Raw genomic sequence first — 7,489 nt, 5'->3', positions numbered from 1 at the left:
TCTACTCAAGCTAAAATAACTTGACTTAATTGTCAATGTATGCTTTGAAATTTACTATAAATTTATCTCTAAAGATTCCCACTAAGTGTGCAATATAACTATGTTCAGTTTATCTCAGACAAATGTACTCAAAATGGATCTTGATATTAAAATCACAGACTGTTAGAGATAAAGGGAGTCTCTACACCGATGATTATATTTATGAAAAAATGAAATAAAATGCTTGTTCATAAGTGCAAAAAAGAAAGAAAGAAAAGATAAAAGCAAAGTATTTGAGGCAAGAAATATTTTTTAACGCTAAAGAAGAGATAGGACTAAAGACAAACTAAATTGGTACCTCCTGAGAGAGGGAGACATCTTACTAGAAGACATTTCCTGCAGAGATTTTCTTTCCTCTTCCTCCAAAACTTCATGTATAAATGTTGTTGCCTATATAACCTTTTTTTCCAAACTAGTTAATACATTCAAAAGAAAACTCTCATCTCAAATAAATTGCAGAGATATTTTCTAATCTTTGCATATTGAATCATTATTAGGCATAAAGAAATACTTATGGTTGTTATTCTTTTCTAACACACAATAATGACCTCTTCTAAATAGATATTCTATTAGATGAATACATTGTTCTGCATTTATAACCATTTTTCAGTCTTGATTCAATTATGTTGGGCTATAAAAGTATATTGGATACACAGAAATACTTCAGATGATTCTTAAAATTTTTACTGTATATGCCTTGCCTGGAGCCCAAGTCTTTCACGTGATCTTAATCCATAATGATAAAGGTTGAATTTGCTTTGTATTGTTTCCAATGGGTAGAAGTACCCTAAAGACTCACTCACTCATTCATCACACTCCATCATACAGCCATACAACATTGAGATAAGGGCAACATGGAGACATGCCAAACAGGACCGGAGACCGACATGAAAACACTCACTGTCTAACAGAAGGATGAAATATGTCCAAATATGTATTAATTGCCATGAAGAATACAGAGATTACAAAAATGGCAGAGGCCTCTTGCTCTCTGACAAGCTATCACATCTAGGATAGTGAGGGCCCTTAGCAGGTACTCTTGCTTATTGAAAGGGGAGAAGAGATGGATGGATGCAAAAAGGAAATGTCACATGACCTTAGCTTGGATAAGGAAGGAATCTGTTCATTGGGAGATGTATACAACAATTTCAAGAATCAAGATTGTGTGCTTGAATGTTACCTGAATTACTCTAATTCAGGTTTGTTCGGCAACAAGTACCCAGCATAATCTTCAACTCCTTCTCTACACTTTCGTGTTACAATCATTTGAGAAATACCATCCACAAACATAAAAAGCAAATGCCATCCCAGGTGCTCAGGGAAATTTGTTGAACTATAATCAAACCATTAAATGACTGCTGTTCTTTTCAAGGAGTTACATTGGGGTGTTATGCACACAGCCTCATGATAGTAACATTGTTTAATACACACTTAGGAATCTGGAAACTACCTTAAGAACCTGAATCAGCTACTTTTAAACATTCACAATGGTCACATTTTTCTACTTTAAAAGTGTCTTTGATATCTAGGATATTTTCTCAACCTGAATGTGCAAATTGATCAGTTGAACAAAGTTGTACTGAATATCTTAAAGAGATATTCCAATTACAATCACAAAATACTTGCTGCTCTACATGTTGGCAAAGGCTATGAAGTGGAAAAGATATTCATTCAAATGAATTTCATTTGCATTTTATTGAAATAAATCTTCAACTGCCCACTACATTGTAATAGAAATTTTATTTTTTAAGTTTTTTATTAGCACCTATTAGTTGTAAAGAGATGTTTCATTGTGATATTTCCATACAGGCAACAGTGTACCCTGATCAACCCCAACCTCTCCTCTACTCTCATTCATTCCTCTTCTTCTCCTTCTTAAAACATTTTCAACAGATTTCACTGATCTGTTTTCAGACATATCAAGTTCTTTGCGTATATTCACCCTTTCCCAACCTCTCCATTGGCGCTCTCCCATCCCTAGCATCTTGTTCCCAAATACAGCCTGATTTATTTTCCTGTCATTCATTTTTAAAATGTTAATGTGCATTATTGTATGGGGTTTTTTTGGTCAGTAATAGGGCTTGAACTCAGGACCTAAGCACTGTCCCTGGGCTCTTTCACTCAAGTCTCTGCCACTTTGAGCCTCAGTGCACTTTGTATGAGTATTTTTTAAAAGCTCAATGCGATTACAACTTTTGTGTTGCTAGACATTCAATGAAAGCTTGGGTAAAGGTACGACTAACAACTTAAAAGTCTTCTATATTTATTTATTCATTTATTTTGAGATGGGAGCTGCTCAAGCTGATCTTAAACCCTCAGATTCAATTGATCCTCTTCTCTTAGCCTACTAAATAACTGACTACAGGCATACACTACTATAGAAGCTCTAATTACCATTTTTATGAGTCATTTGTTAACAGGCACATACAAAGGACCAAAATTATTTAAATTAGTGAAAAATACATGCATGTGTCTGCACTAGGGAAAAATAGCTTGGCAAACCTCTAAGATAAGACTTCAGAAGTCACAGGAGCACTTTATTTATTTATTTATTTATTTTTGTGAGATGACTCAGAGAAGGCTCTTAACTTTGCTCTCAGATAGTTAGTTTTCTTGTTGCTTCTTCTTGTATAATACCACAGAAATACTTCAGAGGCAGCCAGACAACACCTTGTTGACAGAACTTTGGGACTTTAATAAGAGAACTCCCACAGAGCCATATTGCATCCACAGCAGGAAGTCTTTTAAACCAGTAGTATTAATTGGAATCGGAAAATCTAATCTACAAAATTATGAGATAACAAATGAGTTTGGTGTTAAAACCCTACATTTGTAGCAATTTACTAAGACAACAGGAGGAAGTTTATACATATATACATTTAAATATGTAAGTATATATAACATGCATATCTAAGTATAGATAACTTATATATTTAAATGTGTATTGTATAAAGTTGAAAAATGTCTCAAGAAAAAGATACTCTTACTGAATAAATATGCATGATAGACTCTAATGTCTTTATTATTTCCTATACTATTTAATTTAATTTTAATTTTTGGTCATTACCATCAACTTAATTTTATAAACCATTAGTCAGTTGTTTCCATTAAAGAAATTAGCCTGGATATTTTGTACACTGTGGAGGTGAACTAAATATTGTGCTATCCTTGCAGAACAGGACAACCAACCAGAAAAATATACCAAATAAAACAAAGAATTGGAAGTAAAGCATAGAGAGATGAGAGAAAGAGCTAAAGCTTTTCCACAGAGGACAAATAACAGGGAAAAAAAATACAATTAGCCATGAAGGTTCACTGAATGAGATCTGAAAGGTGAAATGAGGCAAAAGTAGTCTTATTTCTGTTGTGACTGCTAGTGACAGAAGCTGCAGAAATGTGAGCTACTAGAGACAAATGTGACAGTGAGACACAGGCCTGCAATGCACATCTCAATGAAACTTTCATTTTAACAATTCATGTCATTGAAATACAAACGCTAGAAACAAATGAAGATGAAATCAATAGAAAAATAATAGTGGCTTGAATTTTTAACATACCTTTGATAGGTTTGGTAGGGAATAAAAGAGAATGTGAAAGAGCTGAGTAATAGAAAGTAAGATAAACAACAGATGCTTTGGGACTCAACTTGCTAGAAAAAGCAAAATGACTAGCTATACCAATGCTGGACATAAAGAGGCATGTTAATTCAGTGTTTGTCTAACCAGAGCCAAACACACATCCAAAACAATTAGAGTGCAACCTCACAGCTAACAGCAAAGTCCAAAATACTCAAAATGGACTCAAGATTTAAATACTTAAAATTTTGGAACTGAAGAAATTAGAGTACATACTTTGTAATCCTGAGATACTGAAAGCTTTTTTATTATTTATGTATTATTTCTTATTTTTTATGGTTCTAGGATTTGAACTCAGAGCCTTGCATTTACTATGCTAGTACTCTACCATTTGAGCCACAACCCCAACCCCAGAAAGCCTTATACTAGAAAGTCTTATTTATACTAGAGACAAATACAGAAAGTAAAGAAAGTGAAAGAATGTTCATCAGGTCAACAAAGATTAAACTGTTTGGAAATGATCCATGTAGCACGAATATACATTATATTTACATATTAATTATAGTGTCAAAATAAACAGAAAAGGAGCATAAAGAAAAGTAATAGAGGAATAACTTTGATCAAAGTACATTATTTACATTTATGTAAATACCACAGTGAAGCCACTTTATACAACTAAGTTTTGCTAATTTTTAATGGTAACATGTGACAAGAAACAAAAATCTGCTTTATATGTAACTTATGTACTTTAGAATGTCATCTTTATTGTGTGAACGTTTTCAAATTAAATAAATTAGAAGATTAGTTGCCTTTGTTTCCATTAGCGTGGGGATTAACTGACGCTATCTTTAGATAACTAAAGCAAAATAAATAAATAAATAAGCCAGAGGGATATTCCAGAATTAACAGAAAAGGTGAAAAACCAATCCCAGACCAAAGAAAGAAGGAGGGAGGAAAGGAGGAAGGGTGAGAGAGAGAGAGAGAAAAGAGAGAGAGAAAATCTCTAGAGTGAGAGAATCTCTAGAGAGAGGGAGAGTGCCCAAACTAGACAAGTCATTATACCATTGGTGGAATAAATGAACAAATAGGTAAAAGAGCCCTCAACATTTTTTATATATTTAATGCTTTATTGTAAATGAAAATTAAGAGACTACAAAATTATGAAGCAGAAGGCACCCATTATAGGTTAAACCGACTCACTCTGTAGGGGGCACAAGGACCACACCCACAAAGGTCACCAATAGTGAGATTACTGACAGCCTGTCATCTACCATCTGAAATTTCACTTTAAAAACAAATTTAAGGGGACACTGGCTACTGTTGACCTCTTAGCCAGGGAGTATAGAAGAGAAACCATCTACAGGTGCCTCAAGTCTCCACAAACACAGAGTTTTACAGAACTAAGCCTAAATTAAGCAAGAATGTCAGGTGATGTTGAAGCTTGCTCCTGAGAGGCAACCTGCATTTTAGGATGTTTGATCACACGCTTTCTCCTGCTGGATAGTTTCCTTTGAAGGAAGAGTGTTTTTTTCCTCAGTATTAGTTTTCTTCAGTTTTGATCTGTCAAACTTCTCCACTTCGGACATGTCTGGCTTATCACTCATCTTGACTGGAGGCCTGGTGGCTCCCGTGCGGACGCTGGCAGGGGTAGAACGCTGGCTGGCTCAGAGCCGGTGGGGTCTCAACATTTTTTTTGTTGTCATGGGGCCTGAACTCTGGGCCTGGGTGCTGTCCCTCAGCTCTTCAGCTCATGGCTAGTGCTCTACCACTTGAGCCACAGCGCCACTTCCAGTTTTCTGGTGGTTTATTGGAGATAAGAGTCACAAATTTTCCTGGCCCTGCTGGCTTTGAACAGTTATCCTCAGATCTCAGCCTCCTGAGTAACTAGGATTACAGGCATAAGCCACTGGCTCCAGGGACCCTCAACGTTTTTAAGTCATTATATCATTCCCCTGAGAACTTGCGCCAAATGAAATCAAGAATACTGGGGGAGAGGGAGGAAAAGCACCGAGTATACACAAATGGGTGGTAGAACCCCTAGAGGAATTGAGTGTTTTGCTTTGTTTCCACACCAAGGATTGATAGATGTTGAAAGATAATCACAGGCAAATAGTCATTACTACAATCTATTCAGCAATTCCATGTCTACTAGACATGTCTGAAAACTAGGTTGTCAAAGCAGAAAAAATACATTATTATTTCGACTAGGTATGCAGAGCAACCTACACCATTTTATATCAATGGTGATGGGGAAAGAGTCTTACACAGAAAGTAATAACATACACAATCTGCCCTCAAGCAGAGATAAGATATCCTGATTGGATCAATTGCCATGTTTGTATTTTCTTACTTTGTGCTGTTTGCCTGTGTTTTGTTTTAAATAAAGTAATGAAAGGGTAAGATCACTTGAGAAGACAATCCTGACCTGTAACATGACACTTTTAAAAGATTTATATTCATTAATCTCCCAACAAGTGTCAAACCATCTGTACAGGTTTCAATGTTTGCTCAGAATGCTGAGCCTGGAGGTTTCTTTGTATTTCAGGAGTGCAGCACCCAGGAAGCAGGGAGAGAAAAATAAAAACAGGCTCCAGCAACACCACAGTAACATTCCCAGCAACTGTACTCCCTCTCCGCCCAGTCTCCATGCTGTGAGCAGAGAATGGGATTACTGCTGTAGCTTTTACTTTTGTCAATTATAGGTAGAAATGGCCATCAGAGAATCCTAGAATGCTGGGGCTGTATGACTGAATCTTATAAGGCTATTTGTTCATAGCTGAAGAACTTGACATCCACAGAAGTCAGGCTGTCCTTCAGTAAAATGGGGACAGAGCCTGCTTCTTCATGGTCCTCAATGTAATTATTTGACAGGAGCTGTGGGAACACCCTTTCCTTTTTTTTTCATTAAAAAAAAAATCTTTAAACAGTTGTACAAAGAAGTTGCCATTTAACAGACATTTATGAATACAATGCACCTTGACCAATTAGTACTCCTTTCAACATTCTTCCCCATCCTTCTCAACTCACCCCTTCCCTTATTTTTCTTAATTTTGAAGGATATATATTGAATTCTTGATTGCATACTCTCCCTCTTCTCCTGATTCGTCTGCCTACCCCTGTGTCCTTGGCCCAACCCAACCCCTTGCAAGTACCCATTTCCTGGTGTTTATTTTGTTGAACTTCGCCTTTGTTTTTCTAAGCATATTTTTTTCTTGTTTTTGGTCCAGTTGTGGTGCCTGAACTCTGGGCCTGGGCACTGCCCCTCAGCTCTTCAGCTCAAGGCTAGTGCTCTACCATTTGAGCCACAGCGCCACTTCTGGCTTTTTTTTTTTGTTTGTTTATGTGGTGCTGAGGAATCGTACCCAGGGCCTCATGCATGCAAGGCAAGCGCTCTACCACTGAGCCACCTTCCCAGCCCATCATATTTTTTTTCTTAAACTCAGGCAAATTTCAAGTGTGAAATTTGAAAGTTTCTACTGTTGCATCACCAATTGCTACTAACTTAGTGGTACAAGACAACTCTCACAGTGCACTGGTTGCTCATACCATAATCCTAGTTACTTAGGAGCTAAGGTGTAATGATCATGGTTCAAAGCCAGCTCTGGTGGGAAAGTTAATGAGATTCTTATCTCCAAATAGCTACCAAAAATCCTTTCCATTTCTTTACCAATAGTACAATATCATTCTTTCTAATTGATAAGTTAAATTCCATTGTGCACATATACCACATTTTCTTGATCCATTCATTTATAGATGGAAGGAGCTATGATGAATAGTACTACAATTAACATGGTTGTGCTGGTGGCTTTAATGTATCCTTGTCTGTGTTCTATTGCACAAATATCCAGGAGTAGAATTGTTGGGTCATATGGTAA

General features: G+C 36.4%; 1 pseudogene; it reads right to left on the bottom strand.

The window, feature by feature from the left end:
- Window positions 1–5,080: 5,080 nt before the first annotated feature.
- On the bottom strand, window positions 5,081–5,274 carry LOC105988370 (annotated as a pseudogene).
- Window positions 5,275–7,489: the final 2,215 nt, after the last annotated feature.

The sequence above is a fragment of the Dipodomys ordii genome, unplaced genomic scaffold (assembly GCF_000151885.1).
Source record: "Dipodomys ordii isolate 6190 unplaced genomic scaffold, Dord_2.0 Scaffold48, whole genome shotgun sequence".
In the NCBI taxonomy this organism is placed as follows: Eukaryota; Metazoa; Chordata; class Mammalia; order Rodentia; family Heteromyidae; genus Dipodomys; species Dipodomys ordii.
This window is presented reverse-complemented; position numbering and strand designations above follow the sequence as displayed.